The sequence below is a fragment of the Austrofundulus limnaeus genome, unplaced genomic scaffold (genome assembly GCF_001266775.1).
Source record: "Austrofundulus limnaeus strain Quisiro unplaced genomic scaffold, Austrofundulus_limnaeus-1.0 Scaffold25, whole genome shotgun sequence".
NCBI classification, from domain to species: Eukaryota; Metazoa; Chordata; class Actinopteri; order Cyprinodontiformes; family Rivulidae; genus Austrofundulus; species Austrofundulus limnaeus.
In genome coordinates this window covers 3,382,710-3,393,000 of record NW_013952427.1, presented here as the reverse complement: position 1 = coordinate 3,393,000, position 10,291 = coordinate 3,382,710, and the positions used below count along the sequence as shown (strand labels likewise).

The window sequence follows — 10,291 nt, the reverse complement described above, 5'->3', positions numbered from 1 at the left end:
AGAGGGAGGTCTGGGCCTCCCTTCTGAAGCTGCTGCCCCCGCGACCCGACCCCGGATAGGCGGAAGAAAATGGATGGATGGATGGATGGAAGATTTTTTCTTTTTTTTTGTTGGGGGGGGGGGGATTATACAAAATTAAATTTTTTTGAGCTTTATGTCATTCCCTCATCAAAAACATACCCAGAGTGTTGCTTTGATTCATTCACACATATATGAGAAATCCTTGAATCTCCTGAGGCCATGAGGAACTGTCTAAACACTTGCTGGTACAAAGCACCACCTATTTGTACGAAACTCCTCCCTGGAGCTCAGTTTACACAGAGYACTGCTCCCCTGAAGCATTGTTGTGAAAACAGGCTGAAGTGGGAATGTCAGAAATGATAGGAGATTGTTAAAGAGGCATAAACCAATTTCAAGCTGTTTAGATAGACTATGTTGCAAAGTTAAATTAATTTTTTGATATATACAGCCTTTTTTTAAATTGAAGGTAACAGGTTTGATGGTTGAATTGAACTGTGTCTGGAAAATATAAAACATCTCCTTTAATATAAAAATTCTTTCCTTAAGCAATAATTCTCACACCTTGTTCAAGCTTCATTCATATTTTATATATGTAATTTATATTACTGAACTTGTTTTTTCTGAGTATTTTTTTTCACTTCGTCTTGTGAAGTATTAACATTTGCACGCTGTGGTTTTTCCACACCTCATGAAGATGTGCTAAATCACAAAAAATAATTATTTTTATAAGAGATAGACTTGACCACCTGGTCTATGGATGTGTGCAGCTAAAAACAATCACTAACAGTACAATATTAATGGGATTGTTAGTTGATGTAGTTATTTTAGGCACTCACAGATAAGCCTTACTAACAWAGATGTCTGTCTACGTACTGAGTTTTAGAAGTTCATAAAAATTCCCCAAAAATCTCTAGTTCTCTCACATGACACAAACTTTATTTACAACATAAGGTGCAAAAAGTGTAAAATTAAATGTTAAAGTGTGTGTGTGTGTGTGTGTGGGGGGGGGGGTTACTATGTATTTTCAAGGCACATTATAACAATCAATTAACTATAGACATATTTCCATCCAATTGTGAATTTTGAGCAAACTTTTAGAAACATTGCAAAAAGAAAAAAATAAGAGATGCGAATTAGGTGTGTTTCCATCTACTGAGCAACCTGGCTACGCAAAGTGTATTTACATCAGACGATGTTACGCATGGGTGTAAAAACAGGAAGTAGAGGTGGCAAACGGTACCACACATCTCGGGACAATGGAGAGGAGTTTTCAGGAATGTGTTGCTCTCAGGAAAGTTGTAACTATCCTGCCATAACAACTAGTATTATTGGCGATGTTACATGCTGTCGAGATGAAGACGAAGAGAAAGCAATTCTCTTCGATTTACAGGAATATCCGAGAAGACGCAGACAGTGGGAACAGCTGATCAACCATGTGAGGTAAATGTTTGCTTCATCAGAACTTATTCGGCAAATGTGTTTCCATCTTCCTCTTTGCGCATTAACTCTTTTGTTAAATCCAAAAACCACCTCGAGTGGCTGTAAAAACGTTTTTACACAATTGAGGAAGTATTTTCTAATTTTGTTGATTCCGTTAACCTTTTCTAATGCGATACTTCAAAATGTGCATTAAAACGTTGATGGAAACATGACTTGTTACCTTCAGGTGGTATGAAAATGTTGTATGCATCAAAAATAAAATTGACTTTGGATCATAGTCTATCTAAATGCCATGAAATTGGTCTCTGTTTCTTTAAGAATGTACCACCGGTTCTGACACCCCCCCTTCAGCACATCTTCACAAGTAGGGGTCTCTGCGGACGAGTGGGCGTGTCGCAACGAAAGGCAATTTTAAAGCGACACACCTGATTTGACGGACTTTTTTAAAGGGACACACCTGATTTGACGGACTTTTTTTAAAGGGACACACCTGATTTGACGGACTTTTTTTAAAGGGACACACCTGAATGGACAAGCAAAAAAAGGGGCGATACTGTACGGCACCACCTGATTGGATAAGAACAAAAGGGGCGTTACAGTACGGCACCACTTTTTCTGGAGAACCCTCCTTGGGTCACATTTCTCCTGGTCAACCTTAGTGWTGGGGTCAGGGTCAGGCTGTGAAGAGATCGAGCAGGATCTAAGGATACTGTCTTGTAGGCCTCGTAGCCCACAGTGTTTATGCTTTTGACACGCCCACTCTTGTGACACGCCCACTTTGGTTACGCAGATAACCCCTTCTCCATCTTCACAACAATGCTTCGGGGGAGGGGTGCTCTGTGGGGTGGGAGCATGGCTGCAAACTGAGCTCCAGGGAGGAGCTTTGGGTAAATAGGCGATGCTTTGTACCAGCATTTAAGGCTGAAGCTGAACTACCGTAATTGTGTCGAACTGTCACAGTTTCATGACAAAAATTGTGTCATTTTGTTTGCATTGTCGATATTTCGGCACCTTATTGTCGCAACCCACGCGTCGACCCTTTCGCCCCCCTACATAAGAATACATAAGAACTTTATTGAGTGATTGGTCAGAAGTTTGTGGGAGTGTTATTTTGTGCTGAAAGCGCTCAGATGCAGCATTTAGCTTCAACCACTCGTTAAAAAAAGGCAGCAGTTTATAAAGATAGTCAAATGGCCAAAAACTCATGAAAGGAGATAAAACAGACGTTTTGTTTGGTGGAATCTGACTGATTAAAACCTTTGGAGCTTAATGCGGGACCAGTTTGTGGATAAATAACGTCRGGGGATGAGTCTCTGAATTTTTTTTGTCTGCATCGTAGACTCAAGAGGTAAGAAACTCCATGCACTGACGTATGCTGCAGTGGGAGGAGTTWCCCAGGGGATCAAAAATTGTGTGAAAACAAATGCTGAACAACCACGTGTCTTCCGGTCGGCTGCCGAGCGAGCATACTGCCTGCTTTAGGCAGCTCCACATGACTACCACAGGAGATTCAAGGATCTCTCAAATATGAATGAATGAGTGAAAACAACCCTTGGTTTGTGTTTGATGAGGGAATGACATTAAAACATGATACATGTATAAAGCTCAAAAGGGTGGATTATGGTGAAAACGGAAAAGGGACTGAACTTATAGAGCGATTTATCAAGTCCCTCCGGACTCTAAAGCACACTAACAGACATTCATCCATTCACACTCACATTCACACACTGATGATGACAAACTACATTGTAGCCACAGCTGCCCTGGGGCGCACTGACAGAGGTGTATAATACTCCCCCTTTTAGAAAATATCCCTAATACGTTTTTATTATTTTGCTCACTTCTAAAGTGTAAAATCCTCACTGCAGTTTAATCTAAACAAAGTAAAATATATATCAACACAAAGCCCAGTTTATATTTAAATACTGCGTATGTATTTGTTAAAATAAAAATTGATATAATCCCACACACAACTCAATTATTTAAATAAAAAAAATTAAAAATCTGGGTGGAACCTAATTATGCTCTGACTCACTTAGGTGTTTTAAATTGTGACTGTTATTTTATCATCTGTCTTGATTATTGCTGTCTTTGGGGTTTCATTACTGGGGAGTATTTCCTTGACAAGTCGTCTCTTTTTTCGGCACAACAGTTTTTAATGGGGATATTTCATTTGTATTTGCTCAACACAAATCTGTGATTTATTTAAAATCTGGGTCTTTTATAAAGTCAAGGGCATGGCTCACAGGATTAAATAAAAGCTCAGGACTGACAGTTGAGGTGAAAACATGGTGGGGAGGGGGCACATGCATACCTGACATCATAATGTGCARGCTGAAATTGAAAATATTAAATCCAAATTTATTATAGAATGTTGGGTATGAAAGCAAAAAATCTAATAAAATAGAAGTTCACACAATGASAGAATACATGTGAAGTCATGATTTACATTTTTCATCTTTATAGTAAACAACCAAAAATATTACCACTTTCAGTAAAAAACAATTAAATTTACTTTCATCAGCAAGAAGTTCCTAGTTTGGACTCGAGGTCATTCTGTAGGCATTTATCCACAGACTGGGTTCGGTTTGGCTCCACCATAGCCTGGTAAAAACCAGCCCCTTGTTCTCCGCTTTGCTTTGTACAGAGGGTCTGGACTCTGGCTATTGAGAAGTGATTGCTTCCTGGAGGCGTGGTCYCTGTTGAAGTTTAATATGATTGGATCTGATTTACCCAATCGCTAACGGTTGGCCGTGACACATGTACGCCAGCTTGGCTAAGCTAAGAAGCTAACCGGAAATTGCATGYCTGCRCTGTAAACAACCATCCCCTAATGAGAGGACAGAAGTACAGAGCCAAATGAGATGTTGCGATTGGCCAGTTAATTTCTGGACATCTATGGTTTGATTTCTTTGTATGTATGGATAACCTGGAATGTTACCAACATCTGGTGAAAATTTCATGTCAATAGCGCCTCTAGAAATATACTTACTGAGAAAAATRTTGACGTGTTCAATACTTATTTCAAAATTTCACACCTCCTGACATTTCAAAATGTTAGGATTGGTGTTATTTATTGAAATACAAAAGGTCCAGAGATGGAAAAAGTGTTTTSCTGAAGCAGAATCTGATACTTTCTTTAATCATCTTTAGTTTTTTTCAGAGAAAGGGGATAAAAATGAGCATTTCAGAGCAAAAAAAAGGTTAATTATTTAAACCTTGCAGTCTCAACTCTACTTTCCGTTCCCTTGTTTCCTTTCATTTCCAAACCAAAGTCACTTTTATCATTTGTGATTCTGACAGCAGCACCATTATGCTTCAGCACAGTAATTCCATCAAAAGGAAACAGGCAGTAAAATATCTAATTCTCCATTAGTCTGAACCAGTCAGACATCACCCTCCATCACCAGTAATTAAGTCAGGACTAACGAGTCACCAACAGTTCCTCTGAGCTACTCCTGTAAGCTTGAACTCAGGTTCAAAACCAGATTTATGCAGAAAATTTGCTTTTCTTTCATATCAGTCCAATAATAACTAACAAAGTAGACTTGACATTTCAAAACTCTGAAGAAAAAAAATWGTTGAGTATGCGAGTATGGGTTTGTGGGTCATTTGTAAGTGTTCATTCAGTCCTTATACGAGTGGTGTGAGAGAGAAGAATGGAGCGTGAGATTGACAAACAGATCAGTGTGTCTTCCACAGTATTGTGAACTCTGTACCGGTTTGCTGTGGTGARGCTCTCTGTTTGCCGATCAGTYTACGTTCCCACCCTCACCTGTAACCACAAACTTTGGGTAGTTACTGAAAGAACAAGATGGATAAAAGCAATGAAAGGTTTTCTCTGCAGTGTGGCAAGACAAGTCCAGTTCAGTTACCCAGGAGCATTCCATTCCCACTCCCAACTCGTCACATGTTGACGCTTGTCCAAGGTTCCCTCTGTGTCRATATGTGACGAGTTTTGATGCGTCAGGTAACTCCCTCGCATCAGTTATTGACAAGATGAGAACAWGGAGACGGAGCCCATTGTCATATTTTTGAAAAGTGTAGAAAATGTATGACAACTAACCACCCCAAACCCTAATATTAACCATGGACCYCAACTCAAAGACCCTATGTGTCGCGAACCCRGTAAAGCCCTGTGGGTCAATAACTGATGCGAGGGGGTTACATGATGTGTCAAACCCTGAGGGAACCTGGACAAGCATCAATCTGTGACGAGTCGGGAGTGAGAATGTAGCCTCATTCATAAGACAACTCAGTCCGGTACTGATGCGTGTTCTGTCCTCCTCAGAAAAAACACAAAGACAGAAAGGCGAGTAAATTGAGCTCGCCTCATGTGTCCCTGAGCCGTGAACAGAGGTAGTATCAGAGCCGGGACTGAGCCTGGCAGGCCCACTTCTGAAAAAGCAACCCACGGTTCCACGCTCAGAAAATGATAAGGAGCTGATGACGTCAGTGAGCGACCACAGGATTAATCAACAAACTGATTTATTACCAAGGGACTATTAAAGATGACACAGAACAGCAACTTTGCAGTTAGTTTAAAAACATTTAACCACCACAGGATCACTAAAATGAGTTAATTCAKTTTGTTTTGTTTGATACGARGCAGCAGACGTCCGTCCCACAATAAATGTGTCACGGTCCACTTCAGCCCAGCTGAGTYCTGCTCCACGCCTCTTTTCATTCCACACTGCTGGGTTCATTTCTGAATGCATGCATGTGAGGGGGACCAGGCCGGCTTCACTTGTGGTTTTATAAATGACCTGAGGGGGAATAAATCCAGACAGGTCTGTGTGGCGATTTTGTGGAATTGTCTTGTGAGTCAGGCTTGTGTTTCCAAGAGAGACTCAGAGTAGAGTCGCTGCTCCTCTTCATCAAGAGTAGCCAGTTGAGGTGGTTCTGACATCTGGTAAGGATGCCTCCTCGATGCCTCCCTGTGGAGGAGAGATGATAATTAATCATACTTTTCCAAGTTTAAAGTAATAAAATCTTTACAAGCAAGAGTGGTTTGAGGTACATGGTGAAAATGAGTGAGGTTTTGATGCTTCTTTTGTGAGCCCAAAACATTTCATTCATGTTCCAAGTTTGTTTAAAACTGAAACTCTTCATGACTCTGCACAAACTCAAGCGAGTAAAGAAAATGGACAGATTATTGGCCTCAGTCTGCATGTGTTTCAGCTTATTTAACAGATGTTGAGATAATTTTATGTTAGCCTGAAATGACGTTTCTCTCTTATTGAGCATGTCACCTGCATGTTTTCGACATTTTGCCAGATTTTTCACTCTCGAGTTTTCATGTGGCTCTTTTGCTCATATATCACTGAAACTCCCAGGATTACTATGAAAAAAGATGTGATTGATTTGAGCTGTTCTCATATTCTTGTGCAGTTTTGTTTCACATTAAGCTGGTTTGAGTTTGAACTTTGGCTGGAGGCTGTTGCAAGCTCTGACTGTGGGTTGTCTCCAGATGCTCCGGTTTTATTTCAAATATTTAAAGATGTGCATGTAAAAAATATTGTGATACTAAACTGACCAAAGTATGGATATGAATAGGTAATTATCTGTCTTTGTGTCTAAGATAAAAMATTTCTGCAGTGCAGTTGGTGGATTTACTTTACAATCACAAACACACACAAAACTTTGTGGAAARTAAGATTTAAATCACAAAGAAATGGGAAAAATAAGGTTATCCTATTGAAAAGCAATGCAATTTTATTATGTGTCAAAATATTCCAACTACTTCACTATAAAGAGTACGGTGGCTAACAGGCGCAAAAGGTGAAACACACAACAAACACATGAATGATGCAAACTTCAAAACACAAACAGAAAAAAACAAATGCAAGTGAAAAGCGCTATAAAAGAACATTTCCATGATCACAGAAAATAGACAAAAGCAAAAACTCACAACCAAACAAAACACAAAGAAAAAAAAATGCTGCAAATATCAAAAACCACTGCAAGTCACAAAATGCTGCAAACTCACTCCACAAACTGGACGTGGACCAGACCACTAGAGGCCTTGAACACTAGGTCATACCAGACACCTCCCCCCCACCCAGTGGTCTCATGTGCTTCATGTGTTTGCTGCGTGTTTGCACCATATGCAAGTCTATWATAAAAATTACTTTTTTTTTACATCAAACAAAAAGGGCCAGGACCACTTTCTTACACCTAAATTAGACTAATTAAACTCTTCAGTTGAGCCAACATGCTTCAGGTCCCCCAAGCCCAGCCGGTCGAGGCTGATTGCTGCCTGTCCTGGGCCTGGTTCTTGTTCTRTTGGAGGTTTCTTCCTGTTRGAGSGAAGTTTTTCCTCTCCACTGTCACCATTGTGCTGCTTAGGATGGAAGACTGTGAAGAAGTGATTCAACTCAATCTTCTGGCTTCCTTAGATTGATAACTGTTAATATTTGTTGTGACTTGGCTCTATATAAATAAGCTGAACTGAACAGAATTGAATTCAAACAGACATAAAAGACAACAAGAAATATGCACGACTTTTATAAATAAAAGTCTGTCAAATGAAACACAGGTAAAATTAACCTTTGACATTTTTTTTCACATGTGTGAAAACAGAAGCCACGGAGGTTTTACTCTCCTGTTGTCATTAAACTTGATCTTTCACCCTGCACGGACTCTCTCTGTGATTTACCACTTYAGGAACATACAGTAGGAGGATAACATCCCTTCATCCTGATAAATCTCTCTTCCTGGCTTTTTCTCTCTCTCTCTGCTCTATCAGGCTGAACCTCGCTGATCTGTTCAATCACCCGGGAGCGCTGAGGCAGGACCCCGTAAAGGTGATTCACTTCATTTCAGCCCTTCATACACCGTCTCTGCTGCTCCCTTCATCCCTKGCTTCTCTCTGTTTATAGTTCCCCTCGGTCAGCGATTGTTAACCCAACACTGCTGCCTGATGTTTTWAAAAAAAGACGAGTAAAAAATTTGCTTTTTCATGTACTACAAAAAGAGAGGCTWATATTTCTTTCTCTGAGAAGTTAGGCATGCTCAGACGCCTCAMTCTATTTTCTCAAGTAAACACTTTTGTTGTGCAACTGTCACTTAAACCAGCTTTTTCTGGTTYTGCTTTCTTAGACTTTTTCCTGTAACTTTTGTGACATTTTGACATATTTGACAGTTTGAACCGCTGTAGAGTGCTAACAGGCTCACTGTGTCTGCTTCTGGTGTCTTGTTTGCAGCCAATGACTGACATCATGGAGGCAGATGCCAGTGCTTTCTAAACTTCTGTGCACTTTTGTTGTTGTTTATAGTTTATAGATATAGTGAATCACGATTAGCCAAGAAACAGAATCTGATAAAAGTGCAATCTTCGCTTTCAACTTGAACCAAATCAGATTTCGATTTGGACAAAAAGAAATGGTCTTTGTCTGAAAAATATGGTAACCAATTACCCTGTGTTGTCCCCCCCCCACCCTGTTGTTTTACCCACTGACCCATGAAGACTGGGAAGTGACTGATGTCTTATTGTCTCACATTATGTTCCCTCATCTTCATTCAGTGTCGCTGGAAAATTCAGGAGAACTGGGCAATTATTTCTGATGTATCTACTTGGACAAATGCTGGCATTCTGAGCAGACCCAGAGGTTTGTGTCCTCATTATTGATACTCTCCACACTGTTCAGTTCAAGCTTTGACGAGACGTCCAGTTTAGTCTTGAGATCGATGGTGCGTTACTAATTTTAAGAAGATTTTCAGTCATGTTTATTAGATCACGGGTGAGTTGGTCATTAAGGGGATGAAGCTGAAATGTGATTGGCCATATTTTATTAGTATGATAAGGTAATGCAAAACAGAAGATGGTAATGTGAATTACTGAACTGTTTTAGCAAAGCTTTACAATTTCCACACTTGATCATATGCCAATAACTAGAACTTGAGTGTTTCAATAAAATATTTGTTTTACTGAATATAAATTGGAAAAACAATATGCCTCATGCAAGAAAATTTTTGTATTTTTATCCTAAATTTCTCTTACTTTTGTTTGAAGGAAGGGCTCATGCAAACATGCCACGACAGATTCAGCAAACACTTCTATCTTCAGGAAAAGTGTGTTAAAAAGCAGCGTAAGCATGATAACTGCCACATGTACGTGCAGGTGCTCATGCACAAGGAGTGGAAATTAGCATAACTACCACCCCAAAAACACCACATAAGGCTATGTTTCCCACCCAACATACCAGTAAGTGTCCATTCATTAAAATGACATCGCAAAGTAAAAAGAACTTCATGCGTCCAGGGATTGAAGTCCTGCTCTCAGAGATCCAGAAAAAAATGTCATTTTTAGCAGCGTCAGCTGTGGAATTAAAGGAGCTGCTAAAGACGAGGAATGAAATGACGACTGCTGTTAATGTCATGTCTCCCGTGGATCACATACAGTCACAGAAACCTAAATCTAAATCATATTCACATTCATCTCTCTTTAGTCCTGCTCTGGTTTTCTTTTGATCAAATATTTTTAATTCAAGTGTAAACAACTGTGTTAGATAATTTTCAYAGAAGAAGAGCCACAGCCCGGACCGATGTRCCAGTCGCGCACCGTCTCCCCTGCTGTCGCGAGTGTTGTCAGAYGCATTTCTGAAAAAARCATTTTAAAATGTCTACAAAATATGTCTGGCACTTTGGAGATAATARWATAACYGATGTGCTCRAYAAATCTCAGAAAAATAAAATTTGATTAAAAAAACAAYAYAATCTCTGTTTGAATAAAGCTCATTATATACCAAGACAAATTAAACTTCAATAAATGCATAATTTAAGTTGGTTTATAGTTTGAGATCTTCATATTAATATTGTAGTGTTATAC

The 10,291-nt window shown here is 39.6% G+C and overlaps 1 long non-coding RNA gene across 1 annotated transcript in view; it reads left to right on the top strand.

The window, feature by feature from the left end:
• The window catches only part of LOC106515039 (uncharacterized), a 17,046-nt gene extending 7,410 nt beyond the window's left edge, over window positions 1-9,636 (top strand). The window contains exons 2-3 of the long non-coding RNA XR_001309955.1: window positions 8,210-8,267; window positions 8,987-9,636. This is a non-coding gene — a long non-coding RNA (uncharacterized LOC106515039). The remainder of the gene's footprint in view (window positions 1-8,209; window positions 8,268-8,986) is intronic.
• Window positions 9,637-10,291: the final 655 nt, after the last annotated feature.